This window comes from Lygodium microphyllum, chromosome 6 (assembly GCF_053477565.2).
Source record: "Lygodium microphyllum isolate KBCC chromosome 6, Lygodium_microphyllum_v1.1.10, whole genome shotgun sequence".
Classification (NCBI taxonomy): domain Eukaryota; kingdom Viridiplantae; phylum Streptophyta; class Polypodiopsida; order Schizaeales; family Lygodiaceae; genus Lygodium; species Lygodium microphyllum.
Genome location: NC_141140.1, coordinates 6,090,264 through 6,103,130, shown reverse-complemented (window position 1 = coordinate 6,103,130; position 12,867 = coordinate 6,090,264). Strand labels below are relative to the sequence as shown.

At 40.2% G+C, this 12,867-nt stretch overlaps 1 pseudogene; it reads right to left on the bottom strand.

Moving 5' to 3' along the window:
* Positions 1 to 1,531: 1,531 nt before the first annotated feature.
* Positions 1,532 to 2,654, bottom strand: LOC148034270 (DNA (cytosine-5)-methyltransferase DRM2 pseudogene; annotated as a pseudogene).
* Positions 2,655 to 12,867: the final 10,213 nt, after the last annotated feature.

Below are 12,867 nucleotides of genomic sequence, written 5' to 3'. Positions count from 1 at the left end.
TGGGGTGCTGGAGGATCCAGGATTCCACATCTACACAAGAAAAATCATATTACCCTGTGCAGATAAAACATATTACATACAGCGTCTATACCTGAGTCTCTGTGCGCGTCTATACCTGCCTCTCTGTGAGCGTCTGTCAGCGTGTCTATTTCCGCATCTATAGCTACGTCTACACTGTTATCTAGACGCGCTGATAGACGCACACAGTCGCACCATTTCTTCTCAAACTTGCTTTAAAAACAAAGCTAAAAAACCTCCATAGATGACAAGATCCAGCATGTGAAGAGAGAGACAAACAAATAGAGAAACCAAACAAGATTGAGAGAGAGAAGAAGAACTCACCTTCTTTGCTTGTTCCAACGGGTGGCGGCGGCTAAGTTGCAAGCTCCTTGTCCTCCTTCTCCCTTCCCTTGATAAGTTGCTTCAATCTTGTTCTCTTACTTTCTGTTTGGCTCTTGTTCTTTACTCTTTGGCTCTTCTTTCCTCTTGTCCTCTTTTTACTCTTATTTCCTTGCCTGATTGTCTTCATGAAGTGATAGATAGGCACGAGTAGTGACATCGAGCTCGAACTGCAGAAAACGCGCAAAAAACGCAGGAAAGCACAGGTTTGAAAAGAAAGCCACAACTTTTTTTAAATTTTTCTATACTTGCGTGGCACGTCTGTCAGCGCATGTATATACGTAGATAATTCCTGTTACACGCGCTTACAGATGCGCAACAACAATTTAAGAAATCAATGCATGCATTTAGGGAATCAATTGACCTATGTGGTGACATATATAACAAAGCTTGAGGATAAGAGATAACACATTGGCAAGTCAATTGATACATATATATGTAGTGACTTACTAGACCATCCCACTTACAATTGCATATTATCCCACTTACGTATCAATAGGTGGATAATGCACGAATGGTTTTTAGCTAGAGAAAGATAATGCAATGAAGGTGTACACGAAAGAGATAGAGAAAGGCATATTATCCATCAATCAATCAAAGATATGTGAGCTATAAGTGCACCTTGACATGATTGGAATAGCTTGCATATGCACAAGCTGCCAACTAATTTACATCAATCTACTCATGCTATGAATTGGCATGCATGGCTAGGTTGAGTGCACAACATTAAATGAGACATGTGAGTGTATTGATCAGTTCTCTCTCTCTATCTCTATATATATATATATATTGCAAATGCACAAGTCAACCTTTGATTTATATATACATCCAATCATCATGCCCTATCCAATCACATTTGTATAGGGCATGATTGGATGTATATAGGGCGTGAAATCACATATATGTAATTAGCTTTGAATGATTGGATGTATATTTGTAATACTCAGAATGAAGTAAAGTTGGTAATGTATATCATGTCCTATGCATGTATATGCCCTATACATGTATATCATGTCGTATATACATGTATATTATGTCCGTATGATCCTATACATGTATATCATGTCCTAGCGTATGATCCAGGTGTAATTATGTCGTATATACATCCAATCATGCCCTGTTCAAAAAAATACTAGCTGTTAAGAGGTTTGGTCATATTTAGGTAACCTCTTGCTTGCATGATATGTTTTAAACTACTCAGAATCTTGGGAAATTTAAAGAAAAGATAGGATTCTTTGCCACCTAAGCCTACCGTGCTTACTCTATTGTTGCCTGAGAGATTGTTGCAGGGGCTTTCCCCAATTATGAGGTCAATCTTTCCCACTACATTCACAATCTCAGCCAACTTATCATTAGTAAGATCTCTAACATCATCCTCCATTTGAAATTGGTCTATTTGGAAGGTTTTGTTCCACTAGCTAGCTATTATGTATTTACATTTATCATTGATCTCCACAATAACAACAACCTTCAAAATTATATCCAATTTATGCAATGCCACTTCTTTCCCACCAAGGCTCGAGAATAAGGACAGAACTGTTAAACCTTGCAGATATAATTCTTTCAGTGGTGAAAGACTGTATGCAATAGTATTGACCTGAAATGAGTTGCCCAATGCATCATACCGATCTGAAAGGGTAGAGCAGCCTCAAGTGTGGTCACGATCATATCCAAGCACTAGCTCAATCTCATGGGGTTCAAGTGGGGCAGCTTGGCCTGGGCTGACCCAAACCAAGTTCCATATTTTGCATGCCAGGACAATCTCATGTTGAAGATAAGAAGGTATCTTGCTTTCTTTGTGGGAAGAAAATATTTTTCTAATCAATCCACATATAGTGCTAAGGGTACCCCGTGTGTTTATGCAATTCAGCTTCTCTCTCGGATCCCGTGGGGGCCAATACTTCTTTGTTTTGGGAAGCACCTCAAAGATTGTCATGGGAGCAGGGGGAAGGATCAACCTTCTTCCATCTACTGGAAGGTTATAATCATAACCACCTCAGCCTAAAGCATGCTGAAAAATATCTAGAGTCTGTGAACTCTGGATCTATGCCATTAAAATGCCGTTTGATGGTCTCCCATTCTGAATTGGGAATGTTCTCAATATTTTCAAAATAGAAAAAGGGAGGGCCTTCCACCAAACTATTCAATGGTTTTGGCTTGCCTTTAAAAAAGCCAGGAATTCCAAACCCCATGACCTTTTTGAACTTGAAGGGTGGGATAGAACCTAGATGTGGACGTGATGTTTTTCCATTCATAGATTGAGTCTCGAGCCATAAAACACTCGAGTCTTCACTGGCACTTTTATCCAAGTCTAGAGTAGGAGTAATGCTGATCTTTGTTTTAAGGCCCACGTAAGTGTACCATAGCTTAAGGGCTCTTTCATCTACCCAGTATATTTTGCTACAGACACCTCATGAGGGTCCAACATGTCTAGTTATTTGAACACCTCGTGAGGGTCCAGCATGTCTAGTTTGATCTTTTATCTTTTATGACTAGTGCACATTATTCAATGCACTTTGGTGTGAGGGTAAACATCTTCGAACTCAACATATAGATGAAAAGAGAAATACCCAAGATTGTGGTGTCCTCACTTCGAGGATGCCAACGGTACTTCGAGTAATTATTAACTCTATTTTTTTAATTTAATGATTCAATGTGTATTCTTAATTCTATGGTTTTTATCATGCGCACACGTGCATGCTCAAGAATCAATTTCAGGTGGTTAAATAATTATTAAATTTGGTTTTTTAATTATGTGAGTTGCAATTTTAGGTGGTTAAATAATTGTGCATCTGCTGGTGCGTCTATATTAGTGTCTATTTGCGTGGATATATAGACACACAATTCACGTCTATTTACACGCATGTTCACACGCACTTATAGATGCTATGATAGACGCGCCCGACTTTGCGCGTCTAACATGCGCGTCTATGCCTCGTTTCTGTTGTAGTGTTCAAATCTAATCCACATAGAAGTACTGTAATTGGTCAACACATGTGGAATGGGAATAGAGGCTTGCAATTTGTGAAACACCTCCTTAAAATTCTTGGAATAAGATCAAGCATTCTCATGAGGCTCTTATTGTATCACATTCAACAATCGAAGTCAATATTGACCAGCGCTCTCAGGGGCAAACTCTCTTCTGAAGGCCGCATAGAATAGATCTATCGTGGTTATGGTTTTGGCTTCAAAGCCATAATACCACACCGCAACACTTCCTTTCAAAGTCATATTAAAAAAAATCATAAGATGTCCTTTATCCTAGATTCAACAATTAGACATTAACTTTTGAAATTAACTAATCTAGAGTTTTGCATCCTTCTATGCTAACCCATAAAAAGTGGATAGGAAAGAGCCAAGCTTGGGAAAAATTTACATTCCTACAAGTATCGCAATCGGTTGCACCATCGTGAGATTTGGGTCTAGTCTTGGGATTTGTATCGGAGGGGTTACACTGCCACTTACAGTAGACTGACTCTTTAGGAAAACGGGAATACTAGAGCTTTCTTCTTCCCGTGATGGATTGAATGGGATATTAATTTGATTAATAAAACCTCTCACTCTCACCAATGTCAAAATATTGTGCTTAACAGAATACCTCCCAATGATCTCAGTTCTTCGTCTTGTCCTTTTAGCTCTTTCTTGTCATGGAATCTCATCTTGACAGTTTCTATTGGGGTATATTGGATGTACCTACAAACTTTTTGGCATACACTAACTAGTTGGGTTCCTATTAGGGGAGGTTTGAAAATTGCCACTTATTAGTAGGTCATGGCAAAGCACCACCTATCGGGACCTGAAATCGACTTGATACTAGGTATAAGGCTCTAGCTGCACTCCTGTACTCTCCAAACAACCCCCACGGCCCAAGACCATCTAGATAATGCAAAATGATCTATCTATCACATGATTTAGGAAACATGAGTTTCAAACTATAGTCCAACATATTCTCCATCTTGATTGCAAGCAAAGGGTATGAAAATGGGTGTTTATCTTGGTGCTACTTTTACTAACAATGTGGCAGAATACAATGCCTTATTAATGGAGCTAAATCTTGCCAAACGTGGTGGTATCTGCCAACTATCAGTAAAATGCGAGTCATAACCAGCATTGATGAGTCAATTAAATGGGATTTATATCCTACATGATCCAAATTTGGATCTATGAGATTAAAGAGTCCAAAATTTCTTCTTAGACAACATTTTTCAATCCCATACTTTCCAACTTCAGGTGGCCAAAGGCTATTTGAGAGGTATGGTCTCTCTCATATATTTTTTGTGTTCTTTATTTCATTATGTTTTCAAAATAATGAAAGTAATTCATTCTATTGAGCTATATATATAGCTATTTCACCAAAATATAGAACGAAAGTACAATCTTACTTATCATAGTTTATAATCTATCAAACACACTTGAGATATAATATGCCATTATTAACTAGATGTTATAAACATTTCATTTGTGACATTTCTTTTTTTTTCAAATTTTTTCTTGTTGTAAGAGAGAGAGATCAGAAGGTTATAGGAAGATAGTAAATCCCTTTCAAAACCATAGTATGAATGGAAAGAAACTTAATGTATTAAAACTATAGATCAACACAAAATAATGAAATAATATTTGTACTTAGTATATGTGGGATGTAGAGAGAGAAGATATTTAGAGATGCGAAAGGAAGAGAAGAGACAAACCATGTATATGGGACACCTTTCGATCAAGTAAAGCTTGGTCAATTTGTTCTAACTGTGTGTCCTCTTGTGAGATCATAATTATTTCTTGATTTGTGCATGTTCGTTCATCTCGTTCATGCCAAGTGACTTCCAATGGGATTATTGGCTCGGGAGATCCTTCCATTGTTCATCCACGAACTCTTCTTATGAGCTGTAATAGGTGCATTGCTTGAAATGGACTGATACCTCTTTATGGATATTTCTAGGGCACATATAATAGTATTAAATTTTTTATCAATTAGAGTTTGACTACAAACATGATTAGTACACACTTTCCTCACCATGAACTCAAAGCCCAATATCACTTAATCAATGATTGTAGATTGAAACTTGCCAAAGCATTGCACATGGTCTATAAATAAGTGATATTTTCATTGAATTGTAAGGTTGCACTGAGTGAGAGGATATGGGATATATTGATTGAGATGTGTCTCTCAACCTTGAATGTGAATGGCCCTCATCATTGTTCAAATTTTCTATATCATGACAAATAATACATCTCTCTTTCAATTAATTACTCCCTCTCCCTCTCTATCTACATATATCCCCTTCTACTCTCTCCTTCCCTCTCACATTTCTCTCTATCCCTCTCTAACCATTTCTTTGTTTTTCCCTCTCTTTATACACACACACACACACACACACACATCTCTCCCTCTCTCTATCCTCCATTTTTTTCTTTATTTTTATTTTTCACTATTTCTATTTCTCTCGCTTCCACCCTCTATTTCTTTATTTCTCTCTCTCTCTCTCTCTCTCTCTCTCTCTCTCTCTCTCTCCCTATTTTTATTTTTCTCTCCACTTCTCTCTATTTTTTTCTCTCCCCCTCCCCCCTCTCTCTCTACCTCTCCATCCCTGTGTTTGTTTCTCCTCTATACCTTTCCATCCCTCTCTTTATTTCAATTCCCCCTCTCTCTCTCTCATCGTTTCTCTTCCTCTCCCATATCTCTCTTTCTGTATTTTTCTCTCTCCCCTATCTCTCCCTCTTTGTTTCTCTTCCTCTCCCTTCTCTTTCTGTTTCTCTATTTTTTCCTCCCCCTCTGTGTTTCTCTTCCTCTCCCTCCTCTCTCTTTCTCTATTTTTCTCTATCCCCTCTCTCTCCCTCCCTTTCTCTCTCTATTTCTCTCTCTTCCTCACTCCCTCTCTCTTTCAATGCATCTATCCACAAACAAAAAGAAAGAGTGAAGAGAAGAAAATATAAAATCAAAGAGAGGAGAAATAATATACCTACCTCAAAGGCTCGAATGAGAATTCCTTTGTGATTCTCTTCACACACACACACACTCTCTCTCTCACTCACTCTCTCTCTCTCTCTCTCTCTCTCTCTCTCCCCCCTTTTGTGTCTCACTCACACATACACACTCCTAAAGCTTTGAGCGCTCTCCGTTTGTCTTTCATTCTTCTTCATGTGTTCATGATGAAAAAGTTGTCTTCCAATTGTCACTATTTTTTTTTCTTAATATACCATCATTATATACATTCCAATATGTGTCACAAAGTGTTGCTATTTGCATCACAAGAATCACTATATAGGATGCTATTTGCATCATTATAAATACCGACAAAAATCTTGACATGTGTAGTAGTATTATTAGTGATGTAGATAGCGATGCTTTTATTGTCTATGCTAATTCACATAAAAAATAACCTTAGCTATGTATGTGTTTCCTTGTAGTGAAGTTTTATGACGCCTCAAATTTGTTGCAATATGCTTTCATTACATGTCATCATTTATGTATCCACAGCCTGATGAAACATATTTTGAAATTAAAAAGAGGAAGATTAAACAATATCGTCACTTTTCATTAATACTAGGTATTTTATATGAAAGAGACATGGATGAGGTATATTGTTGATGGGTGGTGCTTGATGAGGTGCCATTCATTCAAAAGAATACCATGATTTAGAATGTAGTGTTCATTTTGCAAGATGGATTAGTATCGAAAAGTCTTTACATGTTGAATATGTGAAGCATTTTGATATTGTCTAAAGGAATGATAGTGTGAAAATTTGTAGGGAATCTCTAAATCCCATTCTTGTGATGCTACCCTTTGAAAAGTGCGATATATATTTTTTTAAAACATGTACATTATGTTGTGTCTTAGCAATGCTACCATTTGAAACATGGGGCATTGAGTTTTTTAAACTAGTATGACTTCTGTCTCCACAACACTGAGGTGTTGGATTATTGTGGCAACAAACTATTTTATGAAATGTTTTGAAGCTTGCAATATGATAAACAACAATGTGAAGGAGATGGCAAGTTTTATTATTGACCAAATCATATGCCATTTCAATCCACTTAAAGAGATTATTTCCAATAGAGGGAAACATTTTTTGATTAATATCATTAGAGCATTGATTTAGAGACCTAAAACAGGCCCGATACTAACTATAAGGCTCTAATTGGGCTCCTATACTCTCCAAACAGTGCCCATAGCCAAGAGCGTCTAGATGATGCAAAATTATCAATCTATCAGACGCATTTGTAAACATGAGTTTCAAATTATAGTCCAATGTACTACCCATCTAAATTCCACGAAAAGGGAGTATCCCATACATATAGGTGATTAACACCTCATTATATAGACAAATACAACATCCCCCAATCAATTATTATGGCTCCTATAGCTCTCCTACATCCTAGGATGTTCCCTCTCAAACATAAAGAACAAATGTGATAAAATCCTCTCATGATACGTATACGATCCAAGAATATTTCAACTTGACATAAAGTCTTTCCAAAGATCAGTGTTCTATCCTGCAACAAAGGGAACCTCACACACTCATTGTAGATCACAACTAGGAATACAAGTGCTATGCATCCATAAGTTTCACTTTTCATACCATGCTCAAATGCAAATGAAATGTGCATTACTACAAGATATATGCCTTATACTGACGTTTAAAGCGACGAAAATTCAAATAACAAAATTTGCCCCCGTCGTCACAAAAAGCGTATAGAACAATCGGTATCACCGTCGCTATCAGCGTCGGTATTGGCGTCGGTATCAGCTGATACCAATGCCAATACCAACACTGATAGCGACAGTTTGCGACATAAATAACGATGCCAATAACAAGGCGAGCAGTAAAATTTGCGACGCTAATAGCGACGGTAACAGGGAAATTTTTTTTTGGTGGCAGGGCAGCATAGCACTGTGTGCTTTATTAGAGCCATACAAAATAGTTTCTGCACTGTGTACAATGCGCTTGCAAACAAAAACAATGTATACTAAAATCATAACACTAATACATGAAATAAATACATGATCGCATAATAAGCGATTGGTACAATCATGACAAGATATCACTAATACATAGAAAATGTCTACATAGATCATGCGACTCAAAAATAAAGGTGTGTGAGCTCCAGGGATCCAAGGGCGAGCTATATATCCTTGTCCCCCGAAAGCTCGTCCTGCCGCAAAGGAGCATCGAACGGACTCTGCAGATAAAGAAACAACACATCAGTTCACCATACAATAATGCATTCTAATTAAACATGGTAACTACGAACAAGAAAGATGAGTGACTTATAGGGCCGCCGCATTTATACAATTGGTCGATCAATGAAGTGAGACCATGCCTCTCTGCATATCAGGTCTCAAGGCCAGTCGGATCGCGATTTGTAATGGAGGTGCTAACGATTAGAAACATGATTGTCAGCACAAAGAATATTACAAAAAAAAAAACAAGCAAAACAAAAGAAAAACTTACAAAGTCCTCCAAATATGTCATGTGGCTGCCACTCCCAAGATGATGGACCACTTCGGCCTCGAGTCGTGCCCTCGCCGCCTCGCGCTGCTGACTCCAATGTCCTGGAGAATCTATAGCCTCCTCTCTTAGTCGGCGCCAGTCGTCTACATCTAACCACTTGGGCTTTGCAGCCCCACTCTTGATTGCCTTGCATGTGTCAGATTGACTATGTGACATGTATGCACACATGCAATCCATCATCCAGCACGTAGAGAATCTATCTACTGAGGCTAACACCAAAAATTCCTTGTGCAAGGATGCTACTATGTAGTCCTTGCTCCCATTCGTTATACGTATGTCCTTCCAATGATCCAAGACATTGTGCCGAAAAACTTGTTGGCACAACTCTCTCATGCGAGCCATCACCCTCCTCCCCTCATCATTCATGGTGATGGCTCCTGACCTACCATCGACTAGATATCCATATCCCCCTGGAGTCTACCTAAGATGGGTCCTCTCCTATCTGCGTTCACGCTCCTGGGCATATCCAGGAAACCCCTGTGCATTCGGTGTACCGACCGGGGTAATATCTCTCAGAGTGGCATCCACAGGGGTGCCACCTACTGACGGCTAAGCAAAAGCCGGAGCAACTGGAGTAGACATCCCCACAGGTGTGACAAATCCTTGAGGTGACGCAGCTCCAGCTGAATGATGAGACGGAGACATCGCGTCCGTGCCTCCACAGCATCCAACTGAGCTTGAGTCACGCTCCCTGGAAGTACCACGAGAGCGAGGAGTCGCACCTGTATCCCGTGTCGACCATGGGCTCACTGCCTCAGTATCTCTATAGCATCCTCCTGACCCCAAAGCACTCCCTTCCTCTAGCCCAAGTCTAGAGCGTCGAGCTCGTCTGCTCAAAGTCAAAGCATCCAATCGTGCTGAAGTAGATCTAGCAGAGCGCCCTGACAAAGAACAAGACAGCTCCTAGTCTGCCATATCTCTGAATCTCGCAATCTGATCTGGAGACATTCGTGTGAAGATGTCCTGTAACTCCTCATAGCTCATCCCTCGATTCATCCTGAAAATGTCACATGTACAGACAAAAAATGATGTTAGAATAATCAATTTAAATCATACAAAGCACAATAATATAAATCATTTTTAAAAAAATCTCACTTAAAATGCATATCTTATGTACTCTTATAAGCGATTGGTCAACGAATTGAGTAAGTGGATGCTCCAAGTATGAAGTATCCTGTGGTCCCATGTTAATCTCTTGACACAACTCCGCATACACTGGAAGGTCAATAGACATGTCACCAGAAAAGAATGAGTCCACCTCGTTCTCAAAGAATTCTTGGACTCCTATATTTCCATCATTGTTAGCCGATGCTGGCTCCAAGCTTTTGACAGCCTCCACACCTTGCAATATCGACCTCTCTATTTGCATATTATCTTCATCTATGCTCGGAACATCTCTTTGATTATATACTCTCACACTTCGGGGAGTTGAAGGTATAACATACCACCGTTGAGGTTGTCGGGGGTTTGGATAGAAGATTACATGTTCACAAACACATATAAGAGAGTTCAAACCATTGTGACATAAACCATGTCGTAATACAATTAGCAAACAAATGAGTCCATGCACCTATTCACAATGAACCGGCAACACAGAGGTGTCGCGTAAATCCGTCCATTTTTTTTCAGAATCTATTTTGAGAAATCTAGATGGACCTTGTCAAACTGTTGCTCTAGCTCCTCCAAGTACCACTTTGAACTACTGCACATCGAATAGTATCATGGAGAAGCTACGGTAATCCACCCTAACAATACTTTGCAAGTTCCCAAAATACTCCATCTCATCCACAACTGTGTTTGGATCCATTTCTCGTTGCTGACTCTCTTGCTCGAACCTTGCTATGATACCATGGTCCATTGTGGAGCGCATTTTGTCAATACGCTCCACGCAAAAATGTCGTGCGCGTGACCATGCTGCACTATATATTTTGTACTGTACATTGAAACACTCAAATTAGATGTCGCATATAAAATTTAGATATGACAGATTCTAAAACCCTCGTCACCTTTGGACTACATCCCCTCGAGAATTCCCACTCCTCCTTTGAGACCTCTGTCCATTTGCGAGACGCTGCGGTCAAAGCTCCATGTAGCCATCGCGTTGACATGAACCACGGCATGTCCTCCATGCCTTCGGGATATTGAATTGGTCGATGATGCATACTACGTTGGAATTTAGCTCGCGCTTTCTCTCGATCTTGCCTAGCGATTTGGTACTTGGCGAGCCACGTCTCCATAGAGGCATGGTGCAACATACAAAAGTGATTCACCTTCTCCTCCATTGAGGCATCCATTCTTTTTTCTAACCCATTTCCAACCACCATATCTCCAATCAGTCTATCATCGTTCTTCAGCGACCATAGCATTTCATTGTCAAGATCCACCGTCGGTAGCCATTATGAAATATGAACTAGCGCCTTAGACACCAACCAACCTTCAGCCATGCTACCTTCTGGCCGAGCTCGTTGTTGCACAAAGCCTTTAAGGGTTTTCATGAAGCTAGATGCACAAGAAGGTGGACTTGTATCATGAGCATGCTGGTGGGTAGGTATTTCTCAAAGAGAAAGACCGTCTCCACTGCTCCCCGCCTCACGGATTCAATAAAGGACGTCTTAATCTTCTTCTTTGAGATCCATTGCACCAAAGTCGACAACCTGTAAATGGCCCTGCGTATTTCTAGAGTAAGATATCCTGCGATCGCGATCGGTAGTACAAACTGCCACAGATGAGAAAGCATTATGAATAATGGCTACACTCCAAATAGCAAAATGCACACGCCAATTACAATCTATTCATAATACAAACCTGACATATCTTATGCCAGTCATGGGATTTTAGCCCTGATAATTTGTCGTCTTTAGAAAATGCGGACCTAAGAGAACGCATCATACCCGTCGGAGTGCGGATAGACTTGATTACTTGCTTCACAATGCGCTCTTCTTTAGTGGACAAAACCCAAGGAGTGCGAGGAAGCTGCACGCAACCATCAGCACTCAACTGCGGCCCAAAGCGCCTCCATCTTACCTACCTCCTTCAAATCCATTCGTGCCCCTATAGTGTCTCTCTTTCCTGTGATGTGGTCCCATAGCAAGCTACCCACATTCTTGAAAATATGCATGGGATCCAACAAGTGGTTGACCTGTAAGTGGGTCCAATATGGCAACTCGTAGAAAACTAAGAACCGCCGCATTCCATTTGGATGTGATTCCGCGTGGACCATTTTCAGCTCGTACCAGCTTGTGGCATTTATACGTGTTGGAGGTCATCCAAGGAAACCTTCCTTGAGTTCATGATCCTCTGGCAAGAATGTAGCGTGTCCTTGATATACCATCTTCTTCATGATTCGTGACCTTCGGGAGTCTAACTGTGGCCCGCACAATGGACATGCATGATAACCTGAGGTAACCAAACATGTTCCAACACCACAACCTAGTGAATAATTGCTTCAACGAGATAAAATATAGATATTACCAACAAGAATGGAGGCCTGCTTACCTGAGCACTCTCCGAATCCCGAAAAGTCATGCATCGTCCACATGAGAATGGCTCAAATATTGCCTGACTGCCGACCATCGCGCCTACTCATATGTTGCACAATGACCCCCTCCTCCCGCAAAATCTTAAGCTCATGGACTAATGGATGAAGATACACGTCCATATTTTTGACTTTGTAGCGGCCGGGGACAAGTAAGCTAAGGATGAGATGTCCTTTCTTTGTAGAAAGCCATGGAGGGATATTGTAGTTGACAAGGACTATAGGCCACACACTATAGTTAGTTGAGTGCAGACCGAATGGGTTCACGCCATCCATTGCAAGACCAAGCTGAAGATTCATTGGCTCTCGAGCAAAGCTTGGGAATGTAGAGTCAATGTGGCTCTATGCGCGTGAATCCGCTAATATTCATTGAACTCCATTCGTGGACCTATTCTGCGCATACCACATTGTCAAGCTCGCCATGCC